Source organism: Parus major, chromosome 3, assembly GCF_001522545.3.
Source record: "Parus major isolate Abel chromosome 3, Parus_major1.1, whole genome shotgun sequence".
Lineage (NCBI taxonomy): Eukaryota > Metazoa > Chordata > Aves > Passeriformes > Paridae > Parus > Parus major.
This window is the reverse complement of record NC_031770.1, coordinates 73,832,795-73,856,271: the sequence shown is the minus strand read 5'-3', so window position 1 is coordinate 73,856,271 and position 23,477 is coordinate 73,832,795. Positions and strand designations below refer to the sequence as shown.

The following is a 23,477-nucleotide window of genomic DNA, read 5'->3' as shown; positions in this document are numbered from 1 at the left end:
CTAATTTTAGGATACTGTAATGTAAAAAAGGAAGAACATGAAGAAGAATTAGTGATTTATAAAACCACATCCTTGGAGATGTTCAGATCTTGACTGTGCAGAATCCTGAGCAACCTGATCTCTGGTTCTCTGTTGATTTGGAGATGGAAGCAGATGAGTTCCTGTTCCTTCCCAAATAAAAGTATTTTAGTATGCTGTATATTGGAGAAGCTACTTACAGGGGGTAAAATCTAAAATAATGGCAGCAAGTCTTATTAATTTGTGACAAAAGTTTATTATGCTGTCTGGGGCTTTTCCATCCATCACTGCATCACCTGCATGAAACAAAACAACTTCTGTGTGGTTCTAAAGCCTGAGGGAGACATTTGGGGGTCACCTAATCTGATCAATTCCCTCCACCAACTTGTTTCTGATGCACCAGTTGTCCCTAGCATTATCAAGATCTATTCAAACTTGTGTTGATGTCTTTCTAGCACGTGGTTAGAGCTGAACGGATGACTTTCAGAACTGAGTGTCAAAACCACATATTTCCTGAAATACCACGGGCTGCCTCATATATGTCTCACACTGCCCTGCCTCTCTGTCAGTAAAGAAAAAATCCTTGAGTTTCTATAGACTTTTGCTCTTATGTGACCATCCACAAGGAAGGGTTTTTGTTTGGCCAGTATGATTGGAAAGGTGGTTGCACGCTATGAAAAACTGAGAGGAATCTCAAGTTTGCTGGTGGCAGGAGTCTGTTTTACATAGCAGGACAACTTGCATGGAAGCAAAGGATCTATTGGGTCAACACAGGACCTGTCTTGTTCAGGGGACTTAAAAATTACATTTTGAAATTTAATTTTTAAAATTTAATTTTATTTTCCTGTTCTATCAATATTGCTTCAGAACTCAGTGTACTCTATGTTTCCCTTAAGAACAGCTGTTTGCAAACCTAAGCTATTTGCAAGCCTAAGCTCAACTAAATCTTATTTATATATGTATATATATAATTTGCAAACTTAAACGCATCATAATTAGTTTTGGTTGGGAACATATTACATCTTTGATTTGGCTTAAACATTGTCTTCTCTTTTTAATTTAAAATATTTAAAACTGTTTAAAACTAGCATTCACACCTTGAAAATCAGCTTGCAAACTAAGGTTGTCAAAAAAGTTTACTGAGTTTAGGAAAATATTCATAAATAATCAGAAGGCAAGGATAAAAAGAAAAAAAACCTCCCTCACCTCTGATGATCAGCAGCTCCTCATGCCAGAAAACCTAGCATGGGGGAAATAACAGCTAGGCTGAATTGGAAAGGCTAGAACAGTCCTCTGTTGTGGGTGGGCTCTTCATACTTCTGAAGTTATAGTGTTTTTATTTAAAACCTGAATTGGATTTCTAGGCATGTATGGTACACGCCAATTTAAAATTATTGAAGTTCTTCATAGTGTTAAGAGTGCTTCAGTTTGAAAGAGTGAGGCTTTCCTGCAAATGCCAAGTAAATTGCCCTGCAAGTCCAGAATCTTTGATCACCTCTGAATTGAAGTGCTTACGAAAGATGTTGCTGTCTTCTAATAATTTTACAGCTCTCTCTGATTCATATGCCTAGAACCCCAATCATTTTCAAATTGAAGAGGTCTCATTATTTTGAAGTTCTATGTGCAGTATAAAATGATTTAAGATTATTCTGCAGCTTTTCATTTTTTATTTTGTAAAAAATGAAACTTTTTTTTTAAAGACCAGCTCTTTCCTCTGCAAGCTGGGAGACATTATGAGCTAATTCAAACATTTCATGTTTAAAATGGAAATTGAACCAAATTCTCTCCAAATAGCAGTGATGATGGCTGGGGGAAAAAGAAGGAAAAAAAAAATCCCTGCCTGAAAAGCCGAGAAAATACAAAGTAAGAGGCTGTCAGTGATCCTTGCTGGGAAAAGTGTGAAGAACAAGAAACATATTGTCACTGTTCAGATGCGGTCAAGGTGAAGTGGGGAGACTGAATGAAAGTTACAACAATATGACAAAAGAGAGACACAGATCCATTTAGTCTTGGAAGGAAGAGAGCAGGAGGCACAGAAGGCTAGTTCACGTGTTGCTTCTAAGCTGATTTTTGCTGTCATTTTATCATACAATTTCAGAGGGAAATGATGTATGCCCTTTTGTATCTCCTGACTTTGTCTTTTAAGAATAACACCTCGTTTCTTTCTCACTAGAGACCTTGTTCCTTTTTAGCACGTGGCAGTCGCATATTGTTTATAAGTCACATAGCTTTCTAAGGCAAAGTCTCATCACTATTTCTTGGCAGCAGTAGAGATTTTTTTTTTACTTTTTTTTGTTTGTTTATTTTTGCTTTTCCCCAAGAACATGCACTGGATAGTCTTTGTTCCCAGTGACTCATTATTGAGAACAAACAAGGGCAAAAAAGAGGGAGGAAAGGGGGAGAAAGCACAACAACCTGCTGGGGATCCCTATGACTGCACCCTACCTTGCTATGAGTTGCTCCTTGTATCACCCTGCTTACTTCCCACCTGGAAACCTTCACCTGCTCCTTCTGGTCCTGCTATGGGACCTAGAATGGGCACTCTCCAAAAGAAAGGGGAGAAAATTAATCTAAAAAAATCATTCTGATCTAGATGGTGTGGAGTTATGCTAACATATGAAAAGAAAAAGGGATTTGGGAGCCCACCTGCCATTGCAGATACTACAGCAGTAAGGCAGAAATTGGTGTGGAGGCAGGATGAAAAACTGGCAGATCAGAGCAGAGAGTTTTTAAGAGTTTCACAATTGTGTTAATAGAGAGTTAGCCTTTAAACATCTGGAAAATCTGGTGGTTTCCAAAACAAATGTTGAAACAGAAAAAGAGGCATGGTCCATCACAACATCATTACTTGCAATCACTTGAGAGAAACAAAATATAGTCTTTGTGTGTCTTACCTTCCACTGAAAAAGTAAATCTGCATTTTTTGTTGTCCTTGTTAAAAGCTCTGAGGAACCTCAGGAGATGAATATAGCTGCTGTGGTTTTGGGTTCCAGTTTACAGCTTTCTGCTCCTGATGGTATTGTAGTGGGGCTTGTGAGCCTTTTCTGCTCTGCCTCTTTTCCATACAGAACATGTTTATGTCTATGTGGTGAAGGGTTTATATGACCTCAGAAGGAACAGTGGGTTCACAGTAGGAGGGACAGGAAGATGAGCTCCCTTCAGACACCTGTGTTTTGGGTTTTTTAAAGCATATTTTACTTGTGCTTTTGGAGGTGTAGCTCCCAGCAGAGGGAAAGTGTAATTTCATAACATTCTGAAGTCAGTATCATCAGTTAAAAACTATCTTACCTGTGTGGAAAGCGAGTCTAGAAAAGCTGTGGTTATTTAGGACATTGTGCTCTCCAATGTTTCCAGTGAATAATTCATCTTAAATATATTTATAAATAAAACTTACAAAGCTAAAAATGTAATTTGGAAATCTGTTAAGAATAATCATGCTCAAAAACTCCTCCTGGACTTTTTGTGGCAGGTACCTGAACCTATAGGGAGAGTGATTTGTTTCTTTGCTGCTATACCAGGAAACATTTAGTGAAACTGGTATTTCCCTTGTTCCTCTCTATTTAAGGTTCCCCATTTTTTATTTTTTGCAGTTTTCTTTCTTTATCCACACTCCTCATATACCTAGCTTTTTTAATTCCCTTTTTCTTAGCTTTTCCCTGAACTCATATTTCTTTTCACTTTCCCATTCCCAGTATTTTTACTGGTTTTCCTTTTCTTTTGAATGCTTTCCATCTTTCCCTCAGAGACTTGCTACTGAAATTCCTTCACAAACCCCTGTTATCCTTCTTGCAGTGGCTCACTTCTAGCTGAAATCTAGAGATGTTACAGAAGTCCCTGCACAAGAAAAGTTGCCAGGGTTTATCTACCTGTGGTTCAAATATAGAGTCGTTGCATTTCGGCTTTCTGATTACCTGGGATTTTTGAGAGATTTTGATGAACAATCTCTCTGTCTACTAAGCAGTGTCCAAACTACAGGGTATACAAGTATTCATGTAATTTTCATATTTGCATAATCAGTAGTCTCACCCAGCAATTGGTATTTCACTAATAATATCCAAACAAACAAAATTTCCCAAATTATAGAAAATTCAGTCAAAAAATATGCTTTATGGTATGTTGTAGTCTGTTGGAGGATATCAAGTACTTAAGAGAATAAACATTATTTTTGTTAATTTGAGGATTAGTACTCCTACCAAGTTTCAATTTACATGGGTACAAAAACAAGTAAATAAAAAATAATTCATTGTTTTGTTGTTTTTTGTTTTTTTTTTTCCCTAAGGCTATTACAGTAGTATATGGTAGCTTGGTACTACATAACACCAAAGGTTTAATTTTTGGTTGATTTTTAAGGTAATATTTATTGATGTCCTTCTAGCACATTCTGAATTTTGAGATACACTGTTCCAACAGTTAATAGGTAAATTGCTCTGTTAGAGGAGTCTGTGCCAATACAAGTTGGTGCATTTGGTCCTTCAGCTCCCAGGAACCTGTGAAAGAGAGGGGCACCAGCCCATGCTGTTTTGGGCTGGTTCCTCCAACCTGCAGTCCTTCAGCTTCAAAAGCAAATGAGACAGCAAATACCATTTGTCACTGTTGTGTTGAGTACTCACAGACTGAAATGTGCCATTTCCAGATATTACACACCAGTACAAACCCCATTATATGTGTTACATGTTACCCAGAGAGGAACTCTTAATCCTGGTTTGCTGTCCATAGTTGCTACAGATACACTTATAAGAAGTCTTCCTACAGGATCTGTAAATCAAAAATTACCTTTTAGCTATGCCATAATTTAAAGCAATGTAAATATGTAAAAGTAAAGGTCTGTGCATTGTTGGTAATGCACGTGACTGCTTGCTGTGTTATGTACAGAATGATCCATATGCCACCCGTACTGAAACTGGTTATTAAATATGCTGGCTCAGTTTACTGGTAGCTCTAATACACTTCTGTAACGAGGCACTACTTGTAACATCAAAGCAGGGGAGACATTAGCTCTTTTCCCCTATAGCCTCTGACCTGAAAGCTTTGCTTTTTATCTCTGTATAAAAGGAAAATATTCTTTTCAAAGAAGCCTGGCTAGAATGTGGATATTTTCTCCCCTGTAGAATAAGAGCCTGTGAAAGTAATCTACAATTTTTCATCTTTTTTCAGAGTATTGTTTCTTTTTGGACATCATGCCTCTGAGAGTTAAAACTCTTGCTTTCAAGTAATAGTGACTGGGAGTGGAAGTGCTTTCAAAATCCTGATGTACCTCTGTTTTCTGTAACCCTGTCAGCCTGAAGAAAAGTGATGGAACATTTCTATTTTTGAAAGAGCAAATATATTGTGTAAGAGAAAGAAAATAAAGTTTGAGAAATAGTTCATACTCAAAATAATGGGTAAGATACAAATCCAATCAATTTTACACAGGGTTTGTAAGGGAGCCAACTTTTGGCAAATCAAAACTGTATTTTATCTTGCAGATGTTTCCACTTATTTTTTAAAAATAAAAAAAAAATCATATAGGAAGTGATTTTCTCAAGTGTATTTGAACTTTTAAATGGATTGGATCATCTTGTCTTCTGACCTTTAAGTATCAGGTTTTTTTGTGTAATCTATCTTGCCTTGTTTCAGTTCAACATTTTAGGATTCTTGACCTTTTGGCTTTTAGATTCTTAACTTGAGCTGTTTTAGAGAGGGGTTGGTCTTCAGAAACAGCTAAGTATACAATGCCAAATTTTTTTTTCTGCTGTATGATCTACACAATTACTTTTGAGTATCTTATCACTTGCTCAGAGGCAATCTCAAGGAAAGGACTGCTGACTTAAACAAACATAGGTACAGTAAACAGAAAAAGGAAGACCAAGCATAAATGAACATAGCACAAGTTGTTAGTATTTTGCTCTTATAAAGATATTTCAATCCTAAATTTTAAATTATCTTCCAAATAATTTCTAAACTCATGACCACTGATTATATTACAGGTAGTGTAGAGTGCCATAGTAGCATTATCTGGACTCCAATCTTTCTAATATGATTTAAAATGTCTTTTTCTATCTGTGTTTATTGCAATGACTTTTTCTTAGAGTCCAAACGGGAAACATAAGAATCATCTCTTTTCTGCAGTTGCTGTCTTCTGAGATGGCATTAAGCGTTATTCAGTCTATGACACTTAACTCACAGTGGTGTTAAGTCAGTGATTAATTCAATGAAAACTCATTGATTTTTGGATGCTTTAGGCAGGCTTTCTTATAAATATGAATAGTTTTTTGAGGTGGGTGTTTTGAAATTTAGCCTGGGCTTAACTGCTTTTCCACACCCATCCTAAAAATCGCTTAGCCAAAGGAAGGGTGACACAGTCCAATTCTGATGTAGTGGCATAATTAAAAAGAAAATAAAGCTTCTCCATTTTCTCTGTAAGACTTCATATGAATAAATAAATTCCAAACTTTCTTCTGCTAGAAAAAAATGAATCCCTTGTTTGAGTTTTTAATTAAGGTACATAATTTCATGATACTCACAGAAGTACAGACTAGCATATACTTTTAAGTATAAATACTTTTATTTACAAAGTAAGACAGAACAGCATTAGTGTAGGCTTTAAAAAATGTTGTATTACTTTTTGTTTTTAATGTATTGTTTTTCTTCTTTGGTTTTTGACTGTAGCAGAGAAACATTTTTCTTGCAGAGTTTTCTTAATAGGAAGCACATATTTGTTCTTAAATTATACATATTTTATCATGTTCTAGAGGTAGTAGGAATTATGTCCCTAAAATACTTTCCAGGAATTTTTTAAGCAGAAATGTAAAAAGGAGAAGAAGAGAACTGAATTTATGGGTTGTTTGGTTTTGGTTTGTTTTTTTTCCCCCAGATTGTAATAATTAATAATTTAGAAATATCAAAATGTTTTCAAAATGTAAATATAAGTAAATTATGCATTAAACTTGTAGAGCTAGTTAGAATAATCTGAAACCATCTGCCAAAAATGAGTATCTTAGCTTGCATTCAACTAATATGCCAGCTTATGGTTACTTACATTTTACTCCTGTTTGCCACAGGTGAAGTGGGTGAATATCAGACAGCTCATTATAGAGACATGCAAGCTGCATTCCCAAAGTAGGATGACAGAACAAGTCATGGTATGTATTGTAATTTCAGTTCTACAATACATCTTCAAGCTGTCTGAGGTAAAATGCTTACTAAGCACTGCATTGGGGCTGTCAGATTTCTTCATGGGGTGGTAATTAAATTGAGGCAGCTCTACCGTTTATTTTGTGGAACTAAGCCAGAATTATCTGTATCCTAAAAATATTCTACTGTAGACTGCTGGTTGTAGCAGGAGCACATTTTTTCGCATATAAATTCTTTTTTATGGTAAACATCCTATTTCTCTCTGGTTTTTCTCACCTCCATAGGTTGTGGGGGAGGAAAGCTGTTTTGTCACTGGTCTAGTTTAAGTCTGAGGGAAACTGGTCATCAGAGATGGTATTTTGCTTAACAATGCGGACATTTGGGCTGGATTCCAGTTGTGACTAATAAGGATAAAGGATTGATGGTCCTTGTGGCCAAGGGTGGCTTTAAAGTTTCCTGCCTGATTTACAGTGTTCTTAGCCCTGGTATAATTTAGAATAGCCTGGGGTCCAGTCAGCCATGGCTGGCTACTGCCTCAAAAATAAAGCTGAATGCATGTGAAGATGCAATGTGATAAATGAATAGCAAGCTTCTTTTGGTCATTTCGGGAGGCTAACTTCATTATTAAAACACATGGGAGATGCTGTGCTGGGTCGGACCAAGGGTTCCAGCAGCTCAACAGCATGTCTCTGCCAGCACTCTGGCATTCTGCTATGAAAATCAGAGCTATTCCAAAGTGACCCTGGCTCAGAAATAGTGCTCAGGATGTAGTGTCTTCTCCATACTGTCATTCATGTTCTTCCTGAAAGAAGGCAGTGGGAATTGCAGATACCTTTAATGATATAGGTGGATTTATAGAACAGCATGATTGTGTTCTTGTCTTCTTATCTGCTTGCTTTCTAGTGAATCTGACCTTTCTGAAACTTGTAAGTTACCTTGTAAGTATGGTGAGATAGGAAGCACAATTGAAACTAGTTGAATATCAAAAGTACATGGAACTCATATAACTGCAAATTTGATTCCAAAGATATTTTTTAAGATTGGAAAGGGTGGGGCTGATGTGTAAAGGAGGCTGTCATAGAACAAGTTTCCTATGATGCACAAATGAGTTTATTTTATAATTCAACGTCCTTTAGAAAATTGTTTGGATTGGGTTCAGTTGATTTAGTCCGACAATGAGAACAAAAACTGGGGAGGAAATAACATACAGATGCAAAACAGTTTTCAAGTGTACAGTGTGGAAGAACTGTTAATGGATTATCTGGAAATAAATGAAATCTCCCACAAAAGCTATAGTTTAATTTTTTATTTTTTTTTAAGAAATGGTGGTGGATATGAATACATGATGAGAAACGCTGAAACCCAGTTTACTTGAAAAAAATGTGTCAAAATGGTTGTCATTTTCCAAACTGAAATAAATAAATATATGGAAGTACTTAAATCAGTGTCCAATAAATAGCTACATTAAACAGAAAAGTATTACATAAAAAAGAAGTTGGAAAGTGTGGGCTTTATTCATGGGCTCTCCACTGCTTGGGCTCTGCCTATAGTCAGAAAAAAGAAAAAGGTATGGATTCCTATGGGGGAATTCAGAATAAGAATCTGAATTAACTTTGCTCTCACTTTGAAGCACAATTTGTCATCAAAGGATATTGTGACAGAAGACAGTGCAACTGTTTCATTAAGAACATCTCTTATACCATTGTCTATGAAAAAAGCTTTTTGTCGTTGAAAAATGTGATTTGCCATTTCAAAAACATATATGTATGGATGTGACTCAAATATCTTGTACATCACAAATATTATTTTTTGAAGATTAATTTTCCTTATTAATTTATATTTTCTCCATGATTATTGAATTTTGAAACACATTATCTCCTAGCTTATTTGTATTTTCTTTTACCTTTGGTAAACCATGCTATATATATATCCACATACTTGACTTTTACTGCAGGTTTTTTCTGGTTCCCTTGTCATATTTACTTCATTCTGTTTGATCTACCATACTTAATGAACAACAGTTTTCACTTAGAATAATCTTTATGCTTGTTCAAATTTTAAATAGGATATTGTGATGGTATTACTGATGTTACACTAACTCCCTCATCCTGCAAAGGCTCATTCATGTTTCTCACTCTACACAATCTGAGCAGTCCCACTGGAGTTCAAGAGTTACACACAAGAGCATAAAGCTTTGTGTCCTAATTGCCTTTAGTGGACTCATTTCCAGTATCACAAAGCCCCATTTTAGGGACCGTTGCTTAGATCTGAAAATGCACACTTCACTGGAAACTATTGTAAAAATATGTCCTCAGCTGGAACCTGGAGAACAGAATTTTAATCTGGAGTAAATTAAGCCTATATCTTGAGGGATACATCTTGACCAGCAGCATTTTATGACTATCTGACAATCTTTTATACTCTTGAAACATAGAAATGGCTTTATTTCTGTACTTACATTTTCACAGTTGCAGTTCATATCACAAAGCATGAGGCAGTGAAAGCAGTGCATTTGATTTTGTCCCCCCACTCTTCTGTTCTGAGGAAAATAGCTAGAATAACAGGCAGTAATTAGCTTTCAGCCAAATTGTGTATGAAATTTTAGTCTGTAGACTCATTGCGCCTATGTCAGCCTGAAGATTAAAGGCTTCTTAACTACACAGTGGCACAACAGCTGAGCAAGCTGTGACAGAGCCAGTGGGGTTTGTTGTATAGCAACTGGTCTGTGGATCACTGGAAGAGTCTTGATTTCTGTGTCCAATGCAGACAAACAGAAGTCTACCTTCTTGTCTCTGTCTGTTTCAGTAGATCACCGTGTATCACCGGGGATTTCAATGTAGCAGACACAATTTCTGCTAATATTCATTGACATGGTAGATGCACAGACCCCAGTAAAGTTAATGTTTAGCCATCCCTGCTTTTGGCAGCATGCTGCAGCTTACTAATTAATTTGGTTGCTGTTTGTGTTTTTTTCCTTACCACTGTGGATATAATCAATGGCTATCAGATGTTCTACAGTCAGGAAGACAGCTGCGAAAATGTACTTTGGAGTTATATTGAGATTATCCTTCAAGTTTCATTATTAGCATGAAAATAGCAAAAATGTTATTAGCAAAAATATTCTAATGCATTTTTAAATAGAGAGCTTATAAGCAGTGAACTGTATCCTCTTCCATTGGAGGTATCCTAAACAGAACCAAGCGAAAGTAAATCAATGTCAGATAATTTTGCTTTCTTGACTTGGGACAGCCAAAACTTTCTTCAGCTGTACCACACTGCCATCTTGGCTTTCCATCATGGAAATCCAGAATGCCAATCTTCAATTACCCTTTCTCACTGTTTCCTTGTGTCACTTATTTCTGCTGGCAAACCTATCATTTACATCTGATTAGAAATAATTAATATCTGATTCTAACCAGTCTGTGAATTTTGCTAGTTGTTTTTTCTTTGCTTGGAAATGAAATTAGGTCAATTCCATTTTACTTCATATAACATGCAAATGAATTAGATGGTGTAAACATTACTGCTCTAAGCTAGAAGACTGATCATCTGGAGACCTCAACATGCCCTCAGATTGGAGAAAGGAGGGTTCCCAGGAAGTTCACCTTCTCAGTTAGTATGAAACAGTTCTTTTTGATATATAGGTTTGATTTTCTTTTCTATTTCTTGAAGATGCCATCTCTAGGGTCCTGAGTTGAGGAAGAGGAGAACAAACAGAATTATAGTTCATGTCCTTTTTTTGTGCCTAGAGTGTTGGAAAGAAGCGAAGATGAATGGATTCAATGGGTGCAATGGGTACAATCTTCTTGAAAATGTCATCCTCCCACATTAATTTTCAAAATATTGATGATTGGATAATGTTTCAAAGAACCAGCTTTTAACAAATACCGTCAATGCAAGTGATGGTGATAGGAGCTCAGTGGTTAAACAGGCTTGGAAGAATGTTTTGAGGAGTAAGGGACATACTATGATGGGTGTCATGGCAGGTAATGGCAAATGGCAAATTTGACTTCAGTAGAACAGAAGTCCATATTTTATATGTTTTAGAACAAAGAGGTAGCAAGGAATAGTCTGTGGTACTCTCAAGGTTTAATGTCTTCTCTGAATCACTGCTGATATTAGGTCGTGTGATCCATTTAGTGTCCCTGTGCCCCTTATGCTATTTGCCCAGTAAGGCTGATCCAGAAAGGGGATTAGAAATACTCTAGGCGCCACTGCATTTTAAAATTTCTTTAAAGGAAATCAGAGGGTGTTTTTTCCTAATAGTTACTTTCCAGGCAGAAATCAATTAGTCTAATAGCGTTACTCTTCTCCAAAATGGAATTGTACTGGACTGGTTTGATGTCTTCTTATAATTGCACACGGTATGGTTCTTTGGCTCTTATCTCTCCCTCTGTCTGTGAATTTGAAACCATCAGGAAGATGTCACATTGGTATGAGTATTCTTCAGTGATAAGAACAGTAATTGTTGTAGGGAGACTTCTTAATCTTGGGTCACTCAAATCCCTTTTAAAGACAGCAGGTGCTCACCAGAACAAGCATTAACAAGAAGAGATTATGAGGTAACCTGTTGTTCTTTATATCTCAGCATCTCTTGACAAAGCTTACCATCAGGCACTGTGTTCAGAAGCCAGTCAGTACAGGAAAAAAAATCAAACATGACTCAGGAAGGAACTAACGTTTTCAGTACTAAAGAGCAGATTCATTTTAAAGGGTGAATACTGAGAAGTTTTACAGGGAAATTTATATTTAGATAACTATATGAGTAAATAATAAAAGCAAGAAATAAATTGGCAGAGTCTAAAAAAACAGAGCTGCAGATAACTATGGTATATTGCAACCAGAAAAAAAGTTGTTTCCTCAGAAATCAAAATCTGAAACTGCATCTTCCCAGGTTTGCATTGTGTTGGAATTCTTTGTACGTTGTATCCCTCATATTCTTCCCATGGCAAACACGGTGAAAGCAAGTTAGTAATTCATATTGTCAGACTCTGGCACTGCTAACAGTATGACTTCATACAGATGTGCTGGTGATGTGGGCTGCTTGCCTTTTATTTTCAATTCTCAAAATTTATGATTTTCTGGATCCAGATGCCAACTAAATTTTGTTCAAATAAGAATTTTGTTTTCCAATTCTGTCCATTTCCATCAAGACTGTGGCACAAAACTAGCTGTGTAAAGCAGGTCTGTGGAAATCTTTGGGAGGCCAGGAATTAAGCATAGGATAAATCATTGCATTCAGATGATAAAACCACTTTCAAAACCAGTTCAAGGAAACTTTTTAAAAAGGTATTTAGATCCAAAGGTGTAGTTAGCACTTGCTAAGAACACACTAATCTCAGGGAGTGTTAGGGACTTAACCCTTCTTCCCTCTACTTGGAAAAAAACCAGCTAGGCACCTATCTCTGCCTCTAAGTTCCTCAAGTACTTTTTAAAAAATCTGGCCTTTGATAACTCAAATCCCCTTGACTTTCTGTAAGGCTTTTCATCCTGAATTCTAGATCCTCATAGGTTTTGAGTGTCTAACTCTCTTAAATTAAAATATGAGTTAAAGGCCCAGGTACTTTTGAGAAGCTGAACCTTGGTGCTCGAGTCATTTCTGCAAAGGAATGTTAGACTACTAATTCCCTCATGTTCTTGAGAAATATTTTCCTGTCACATCTGAGAAACTATTCTAGAGGAATTTACTTTGTTAATCACTTCCTTTGTCCCAAACTTTGTATAACAACTTTGTGAAAAATTTATTATTGAGAATTTTTTTCTCCAAAAGAATCATAAAACTCTTTTTATGAAATGAAAAATTATGACAAAAGTATATATTTATGCTTTCAGGAAGCAAATGTGTTTTTTAATGGAATTTAAATAAATGGAATTTTTATGATGAAAAAAAGCTACAGTAAAAGCAGTGATTATGTTTTTCATAGTTCATTTGCCTCCCTTGCCCTGAAGATCTTGTACAGAAGTGAAATGAGATCCCTGGTGAAGCCTACAATGTCATTGACTCTGAAGAAGGACTCAGAGACCCATTGATGTTTAATGACCCTTACTAGCCTCCACAAAAGAAACTGGTATGATCCACTAAAGGAGACATATGGTTCTTTGGAATTATAAAGAAACACTGTTTTCTTCATGGGTAAACATTGTAGTCATGCATTTCTAAACACTGCCTGGTTTTAGATGACTGCTTTTAAAATGGCTGTCCAAATTTGGTGAGGAATTGCATCCATTTTTCATTAGTACTTGACCAACAGCAGTGGTCTTTTTCCAATACTGCAATCATGCAATTTTAATGCTCTTATTATTCTGCACTATCGTATCAGACTGAACAAAACACAACAGATAAGAAAGCTGAACTACACAATAAAGAGCAACTGGACTGCTTTATAGGGCATGGGCACATTGTATAATACAATCATGTGGTGATATCCCAGAGTTATAGGTAAGCGTTGGAAAATTAGGATATTTCTGTATTCACTTCTTTGTGAAATTGAAGTATGTACTTTACTGCAGTTAGACATAGGAAGGACAGTGGCAACTGAAGGAAATGGAAGAAAGGGAAGGGAAGGGAACGGAAGGGAAGAGAAGGGAAGGGAAGGGAAGGGAAGGGCAAGAAGAAAGGAGAGACAAGAATGAAACCCAACATTTAAAGGCAAAATAAAATAAAAACTGATTTCACAATGAAGTAGACAGTAGTGGAGATTTAGCTAGGACAATATAGTAAACAAAAAGGAAATATTTTATTGCAGTCATATCACAGAATGAAAAGGGTGAGAACCTGTTGCATGAGAAGAGTCTGGTTGCAGGCACCAATAAAGTGCTGAATATATCTAAAATTCTCAATAGATACCCCAGTGTTGACAATTTTGATCAGTAATGTTGTACTTTGTGCTTCTCTTTCTCTGGTGTGTGTCCCCAGAATGAAAACATCTCTATGACAGACAGACCACTGACATTTTTCACTAATGCTGGAGATGCTGTACCTGTGGTATAACAAGTGCAGTTATCTTAGTTTCAATTTCTCTAAAGGGTGTGCTCAATTTCTAAACTTGAACCATCCAGAGGAGAAAATATATTAAGCTATTGGATTTTTTTTCTTGATCAGTCTTTTTACTGGCTATCTTTTCACAGCTGCTTGTAAAAACAACATGATTCATTCTATCTTATAATTTTTCCTCCTTTAGTATACTTCTCAATGCTCCTTAGTAGAGATGGAACTGAATCTTTTTTTTTTCTTTTAATTTTGTGAAATGTGACAATTTATGTAAACTTAGATTCCTTTTGAAAATCAGTTCAGCAGTTTTATGTAATGTGCTTGTCATATGGGAATATTAATATGAAAGAAAAACGACATGGATATATAAGAAATTGAACTAACTGCCTGTTTAGAGGTATCAAAAAGCACAGTGATGAGTACTCTGAAATATTTGTTGTAAGATCCTACTACTCTATATTCATCAGAGATGCAAATATTCAAAATTATTTTTATCTAATGTTATCCCAATGATTAGGAAAAGCTGTAATATATGTAGGCTTCTACATGGCATTTACCATGCATCATAGCCTTTATATTGCTGGGTAGAATCCTCTAACAGAAGTGCATGGTCCAGCTCAGATTTTGAAATACTGTATTGGGAGGAATGGAAAAGATTAATTTGCCTCTCACACTGGGACTGCAGAAGGGAGAAAAATGGCTAGTAAGAATAGTCAGAAATTCGGACTTTCCTATGACGGGGCTGATGAAATGCAAGGCAGGGACAGTGCCCTGTAAAGGAGCCAAGTCATTTATTAAAGCAAGAGGAACTGTGATTCTCTGAGTCCCAATAAGACCTTTTTGCCCTATTCTGCTAATGTAAAGGGCTTTAGGATGGATTTGCATTAACTTTTGAGATACTTTGCACTATTAAACAGTTTAAACTTGACATTTCCAGTCAGTATTCATTCTCTAGGCTGCTCCCTGGTAGTACAATTGCCTTCTCTTTAACCATCAAAGAGATGTATTTCAACAGCCCATCAGGATTTTCACCAAACTTGAGTGTTGTTTGTCCAAAGTATTCAGGAGGATTCAATTGACCACCTTTCTTCTTTTCTGAATTGTTATCCTTTGAATGTTAGTGGTGACCGCCATAAAAAACAAACTGTTTTGATATAATCATGCCAGTTTCAGTATCCTGCCTGATGAAGGCTGGGGGAAAGTGCAGAAGCATTTAAGGGACACTATTGCAATTTCCCTTTAAGAAATTTAGTATTCATTTGTTTTACTTTTTGTTGCATTAGTTATGAGGTGACTGAGGTGACTAAATGAATATGGAAAAAGCTGTACATAAAACAAAATCAATTAAGAGTTATCCAAAGAATGTAAATATATTTGATACTGCATTCTAGTTTGGAAGAAACTCAAATTTGAATAAGAGGTCTATTTTTCATTGAGTATGCCCTGCACAGACATAAAAAATGCCAGTAAAACAGATGGCATAATGATTTTGGTAGCTTGACAGACTTACCCCACTGCTTCATTCCTCTCTGTGTTGACTTTGTCCCTTACATTCCAAAGACGGATAAATATATTAACGTATAGTTTACCACACAGGTCAGGGGATCTTTCTCATTTGACCTTGAAAACAAATGTTCTGTCTGCTCTGCATGGATAATTCATAAGATTTAGTGGCTCATCTCTGTATGTTTGGCATTCAGAAATGTTGCTTCCCCAAATGTCTCATAGTCTTCTGCACCAGTTAGGTAGTGCACTGCAGCTGAAAGCTGGTTACACATTTATGGGGCCAGGCCTGTGCCACACAGTGATTTCTGGTTCTTTAACATGAAGGCACAGAATGCTGCCAGCACCATGGATGTTCCCATTTCTTGAGCAGCAGGACATACTGTTTGTATGTCCTTTGGACACAGTTGGTTGAAGAAAAATGTTTGATGCAATTTAGACAAAAAGAAAACAGGTAATAGATGAGCAACAATCACTCTTACAGAATTTTGAACTAATCAGTGAAATAACTGAATGGGGTTGTGTATGTGTTTGTGTAGAATCATAGCTGAGAGAAAACAGAGTGCAAAGAAAATAACATAGTCTGAACTGTTAGAAGTTTGTGCTAGCTGAACTACTAGACAGTGATATCTAGTAAGAAACAGTACTTCAGTATAGATTAAGATGGAAGAAAAGTAAAATGAGAGAGAAAAAGTGCAAGAATGAGGTCGGTTTTCTAGGTGAGACAAATAGAAGATGAGACTCCTCTGGTGAATGCTGTACAATTTTAGGGGGTATATTTTTGAAGATATTTCTGCTTAACTTCATACCTTCATGAGTAGTAGAATTCATGCTGGCTACAGGGTTAATAGAACAAAAAAACTGATCCTGCTTCAGAGAGCTTGCAGAGAAGAGTAAGGTAAGCAAAGATTTGAATACTTTCAGGATACACCCCTCCACATCAGGAGGCAGTGAGACAGTATTGATCTGCTGGGTAAGCAGCAATCACATCTCATCAGTAGCTTAGTCATTATTGAGTCTCTAGTCATCATAGTAAAATAAAGATTTAATATGGGACTCTGTCTGGGCATATATTCACAAAAACTAAACTAGTTGTTCATCTCCACTTTGCAGGACTATAGACTATTCTGTCTAGACGGAGAATATTTGTTAAGTTGCATGGATGGGAACACTCCTAATATTTTTTCTCAGACCAAATGAAATATAAAGACATTTTAAAGACAACTCATATTCTTGAAAGCATAGATACAAAAAAAAGCCCCCTTCAATTGGCACAAGATATCACTTCCATAAAATTAGGCAGTTACCATAATCTTCTGTTACTATTTCTTTTTCTTCTATCCCTTCTGCAAGTCCTTGTGCTGCTACATGGTGAGCCTCAGCAACTGAACCAAACTAAAAATAATATGGCAAGACAAAACATAGGATTTCAGCTCCACAAGTTATCTAATCAGTCCCTTGTGTCACTATGAACAAGATTGTGCCAACAGAGGTAAAGAGGTAAGAGATTCAAAAAATGAGAGCTATCAGCTCTTAGGAGCAGCACTAACTTTTTCTAGCTGAAGTTTTACCTGGAATTGTGGTAGTAGAAAAGCTGTCCCCAGAAATAAGAAAAGTAATAACAGCGTATTGCACCCAACGAAGGATGGTATTGATCTTGAGCTTATTGAATATTTGCCATTTCTATAAAGTCCTTGGCACACTAACACCAGTAGTTGATTAGATATTTTTAAGAGATCCTAAAGAATTTAATGCTTTTTTTTATATTGTGTCTGTGCCTATTAAAATATATACTGAATACTGTGCATAATTATGTTCATAAGAGAAGAGTAGTAGGATAGCAGCTGAGATTTAATTAATTTTATGGACAGATAACAATTTTTAGTTGACAGCAAAGTTAATAAAGATGTGCTTGACTGGAGAAATCTAAGATCAGGAATGCAGTTTTGTCCTTGTGCTGGTAGCCAAGAGTAGCAAATGGTTCTACAGAGATTTGGGAAATATTCTGTTCCATCCGGGCTCATAGGCCTAAAACAGCAACAACCCCACTTTCCATGGGCAGCATGAACAAATTGTCTGTGCTCCTTGCATTTGCTCCCACTGCTGAAGAGGGACCTTTATCTGAGCCTTTTCTCTCTCTTTCTGGTCCCTGTGCTGAAGCTGCTTCAAAGGGCAGGCACTCTGTTTACTCTACAATTGAAGCATAACTTTAGAGTTCTTTGCACCTTGGAGTTAAATGGCCCTGTTATGCTCAGATCCAAAGATGTGCCCATTGAGAGGAAAAGAGATATCACCCGTGGGACCTCCTGCCTTTGCAGGTGAATCAAAGCCAACCACCTCTAAGTCCACAGGGCAGGTACACTGGAACATCTGGTGCACCACCAGCACAAGCTGCAGATACCAGCATCCAACATGTACGCCAAAACCACAGCCAGACCACAGGGGCTGCAGAGGTCTTCTAAGCTGAATTTGAGAATACATTTTATTTCATCTGTATGTGCTTGGAGAATAGGGCATTCAAATTATTGAATTGCATAGCAGTGTTAAGGTTTGTCCACTGTTCCCCATCATGCCCTTTCCAAAGTATGAATCCAAATTGAGGGTGTAGTAGTTTTGGCAATTTTTCCCACTCTTCCCTTTCTCTTCCTACTCCCCTCCCAGATGACAAAGAGTGACTATAGGGGGCAATACAACCTCACCATACACATAAAGCCTCTGTACATTGGTTATATGCCACATTAATAGGTGGAAACATTTAAGAATCAGTTTTTACTTCTTGCTTTTAAGTAACGTGTGTCATGAGAGTGATAAACTGTATCATTACCTGGCTTCCACAAAATGGAAGGTTTTAACTTCAGATAAGCTTTTACTTGTTAGAGGTTTTTTGTTTGTATGTGAAAGTTAATAAATAGTGATTTTATTTCATACTACTAATTCAAATTAAAATCTAAAATAAAACGAGCCATGAAAACCAAACTAAGGTAATCTTGAAATTCATTTGACATTGATCTAAGCAGAACTGCTCCAAGTCTGTATGTATCTCATATTCATGTAATTCAATCTATATGCCTGTCAATATTTCTGCTGCAGTTTAATTTCTTCAGATCAGCTTCTTTCTCACTTAATGCAGACTTCCAGAAGTTAGTCCAGTTTACAGGGTTTAAATGATATTTTTATATTTTCTGGTACTTTTGTGTAAAATATATTAATATATTAAAATTTCTGAATGAAAATCTAATTGTCATAGCAACAAAAATATACCAGTATTAATTTTGTCCCATTTTTCCTACATTGATTGATGTACACTTCGCAGTAAGCAAGAAAAGAATGGTAACAAAGATAATTTCCAGCTCTTCTTGTTCAATGGTGTAAAATTGTGTACCTGAGCTTTTCTTACTCAACCTTCCTGCTTTCTGTAAAGGAATAGTTAGAAGATGCAGAACTGAACTTCTGTTAATGTGATTAGAAAAGCTGTTGTTACAGACTATTTTCTATTATTTTAATTTTTGTCATTATAATTTTTTGACAGTTACTGTTTACCAGAGTTTCCCTGAAGCAAAAATGATTTAATGTTCAACACACACATTAAAATGTGTTCTATTTTCATATGTTAAAGCTGATAGAATAATAATTTAAGCAGAAATCTGTGCTTAACAGTGCAGCACATAGAATCTCTGAACACAGATGAAACTGAAACTTCTATCTGAAAGGAAAACAAAGGCAGCAGTAATGTGCCTTAACAATTAGAGTTAGAGCGATGTGATATTTTTGTAATGAAATTCAAACCCAGTGAAGATAATGTCCTTTGGATTTTGTTGTAGAAGCAAGGCATAGTTTGAAACCTGGGCTTTCATACTTGGTGACTTTATATTGGCTCATAACCAAACCCATAATTTTCACTAAAAGTTCCTTTTCAATTTTCTCATCCATTCAAACTCTGATCTGACTGCTAGGGACAGTATGTCTCAAATTCTAGAGGAAAATCCACTGACTTCACTGAATGCTGAAAATTCTTAGTTTCTAATCCTCTAATGTGAGCACTTCAGGTTTACTCAATAGCTTACTGACCTTTACTTAGCCATGTACACATTTCAGTGGGAATTTTCAATGCTTTTTCACTAAAAATCGTGTTCAACAATATTTCCTGATCATTAAGACCTGTGTACCTAAAGCATAGACCGAGAACATCTTCTACAAGACCAGAATACAAATCTATACCTTTTCACAACCTCTTTCTTTCTGTCATTTGTTGGATTTATATGAAATCCAGTTTTAATAACTCCTGGTATTGGATATTGCTGGTGAATGTGACCAGTTGTTATGTATGGTGGTGTTAGGATTTGATCCTTCCTTTTCACTCTTTGTCCAAGAAGAATGCTTAAAGCCAAGATAGAAAATAATCCACTGAGATTGGTGGTCCATGTCTATCCACAAAAATAAAACCCAAAAATCCCCCAAAGCTGCAAAACTGATTTTATGACTTTGAAGGAAGTAGTGAATAGTTGCTCATCTGAGTACTTGTAGGGGGAAAATAATTAAAACCAACAAAAAAATATCAAACTAAAACTATATTTATGTACTCAGCATGGGAAAAAGAGTTCAACAGTTATACAGAATTTCACCTTGTTCTTTATTATATATTATACTAAATATATTAGAGGCAGAGCAGCACCAGTGAAATTTGTAGTCTTTTTCAAGGGAAGTGCTGAGTAATTTCTTAGACTCATTTAGAATGGAAAATAATTTAATGCAGATAGCAGAATATATGTCAGAATTAAAAAGACACTTGCAGGAGAATATGATACAGATCAGTGATGGCTGGAAAATGTCTTATGTGGTGTCTGTTATTAAAACAGGACCAAAAAGAGATCCTGGGAATTAAGAACATTGAACTCTGCATTGCTTCCGGGGAAACTGATTGAGAGTCTAATTATGGATAACATAGTTCAGCTTATGGATAAGTATAACCTAATAGGGTCAAACCTGCACAGTGTTGGTAGAAGGAAAGCATACTTCTCTAACCAGCTAAAGTGCCTTGGAAAAGTTAATAAATTAGAAGATAAGGGTGACCTAGTGAACATAATTTATTTGGATTCTCAAAAAATTCCTGAAATGGTCCTTCATAAAAGACTATTAAAGGAAGAATATAACTGAGGTAAGGGGCAAAATCTCACAGAGGGCTAAAAACTGAGTAAATGATGGAGAAAAACTTGCACTGAAAGTCTTCTCCTTTAAGTGTAAAGAGGTTAATAGTAGGATGCTCTAAGGGTTCACATTGCAGCCAGTGTTATTTAATATTATTTTAATCATTTGGAAATTATATCTGCTAAAACTGGCATTAACATTAGCTTGTCAAGTCAAGAAACCTGTGAGACTAGGAAAGATTGGTTAGATTGACAACACATATATTTTACCTTGTATAAGTATAAATTTTGGTACTCATTTTATGGGTTATTTTCAGTTCCAGTACCATATTTTACATCATCATATTCTACTGAGAATAACTCACCTGCTCTCTGAGTAAGGATACAATAGATATCCCGGCAGCAGACATGTGGAATGATTTGCTCTCTCTAAGTATAGGAGTAGACAGAGTTACATAAGAATGAGGTATTCCCCTCTGTCAGGTCATTGGACCTTTTCCTGAGGGCAGTCAGGCTGCATGGCCAGAACAGGACCTGCGTTTATTATAAAAGATAAAAATCCTCCTTCTTAAATACTTAAAAGTAAATGCCATTCTTGTTAGATCTTGCTGGAGTGTCTGTGCTTTAGAGGCACTCTTAATTATTTCACTGACACTGCTGCCTGCTGTCATCTGCAGCCCAGAAGGTTGTAACCTACCATTGGTGCTCTTTGGGAGTTCTTGCCTGCTACTTCCCAGCACTCTCAATCCCATTTCTTCTGCATGAAGTGTCAGTAGGAGCAGCATTCAGTCCTTCTGGTATGGATACCTCTCCTGGCTGTCACCTACTTCTAAAGATGATCTGGAGCCCTTGCCTGATTGTGTTAATTCATAAGCGACTGAGCAAACTGGCTCTGGGGGTTGGGGTTTGAGTTTGGCCAGGGTCTTATAATTTGCTTTGTCTTCTTCCCTACTGTCTTTTCTACACTGCATTGAATTTTGAATCTGTAAGGTTGTTTAAAACACCACCCACTAAAGGACTAAAGTAGCATATGGGAAGACTATGACCTTATATTAAGTATGTTATATGTGAGATACTCAGTTCTTGGTGTGCTGCAGATTTCACATCCACTCTGTCTAAACTGAAGTCCATTAATTTTTGAAAAACAGTTAAACAGTGAGAGTTAACAGATGATATCTCCTTCAAACTGAAGTGGGTTCATCTAATTTTAGAATAAGCACAATGAAGAAATTTTGTGTTGCTTTCTATGATGCTTGAAAAAATCTATTTTGCCATTTTTACTGAGGAAAAAGGCAATCTTTGTAAATGCAACATTTTGGACTAAGAGTAAACACAGAGAGGGAAAAATTATTTCTTGGCAAAAAAATGTGTAGAAATTACAAGACTAAAAATAGCATTTATCTTGATCGATACCTCATACTTTAATTTTTTTTTTCCTGAAAAATATTAATAGAGTTCTTTTAATAAAAAGACCCAATGCTTTTTTTTTCTCTTTTGTTGTTGAAGCCCTGTTTGTATTTACATCCAGTCATTTAATGCCCATTAAAGAAGTAATGCTATGTTAATGTAAGGGAAAAAATCAATGCTACTCAGATCAGTAGCTGTGGGGAAACAGTGCAGCAGCTGGTTTGCAAACAGCAAGCCCACATAGATCAATGAAATTACAAGCTAAATCTGCTGATGCTCACAAACTGCTTCAGCATTGTGATGTCTAACCTTTCTCAAGTTCAAGATCTCTGGCAAGCCAGCAATAGCTAAATGAAGAAAAAAAAAAGGCAAAAAAAAAAAGGCAAAAAAAAAAAGACAAGCACAGAAGAAACAAAGAAAGGACATAATGGGCTGGTGGAGAATTTTAGCATGATATATAATATTCCACCTTTGAAGTTATCAGTGTAACTGCAGGTTTGTAACATATATGAAAGCCACTGTAATTTCCCAGTGAGCAAAGCTGCCATCTACACACTCTGGAGATTTTCTTCCTTAAGGATGCTCAAATCTGTCACATATTACCTTGAACTGTAACACTGGAGGGCTAGAGAGCACTTCAGCAATGTGGTTGTTAATGTGAATTCTAGAAAATAATTTATCAATGAGAGAAAGTATAGCATCTTCCATGTGCTGCGTCTTTTATTTTATGGTGTGCTTGTAGCTTGTAAAATGGTCTGAATTTTGTTAACTTGTGAATTAAACATGCAGAATATTTGACTTGTTGAATGCAAGATTCATTTGTATATTTTATGCTATTTGTATGGTAAAGGAGGAAGCTTCTTTTACCCCAAGGGAAACAACACTGGGCTTTATCAGTATCATGTGAATAACATGCCTGTAAAGTGATTATTTTCAGGGCAGTCCTCACCCCATTTGTGCCACTTTTTTAAACACAGAAGCATTTTTCAGGCATTAATCAGCAAGAAGATAGGGGGAACCAATCTCTGAAGATTGCTATAAAATGGAACACATTTTATAAAGGGAAATAGGTTCATTCCAAGAGCAGAATAAAAGACATCTTGCATTTCCTTCAAATATTGACAGATGTATTTTGTGGGGAACAAAATGTATACTTGGCAAATACATAATTCTTATTGTCTACTGATGTCCTATTGCTTTACAAATATTAATTAAATATCACAGTTTGATTCTTTTCTATTGTATCTGTTTTGCAGGTTGTAAATAAAAAATATCTGGAGGTTGGAATTCCAGCCAGGGAG

General features: G+C 36.2%; 1 long non-coding RNA gene across 1 annotated transcript in view; it reads left to right on the top strand.

Moving 5' to 3' along the window:
- LOC117244064 overlaps positions 1-23,477 on the top strand; it is a 130,224-nt gene that overhangs the window by 85,990 nt on the left and 20,757 nt on the right. The window contains exon 2 of the long non-coding RNA XR_004496465.1: positions 7,059-7,139. This is a non-coding gene — a long non-coding RNA (uncharacterized LOC117244064). The remainder of the gene's footprint in view (positions 1-7,058; positions 7,140-23,477) is intronic.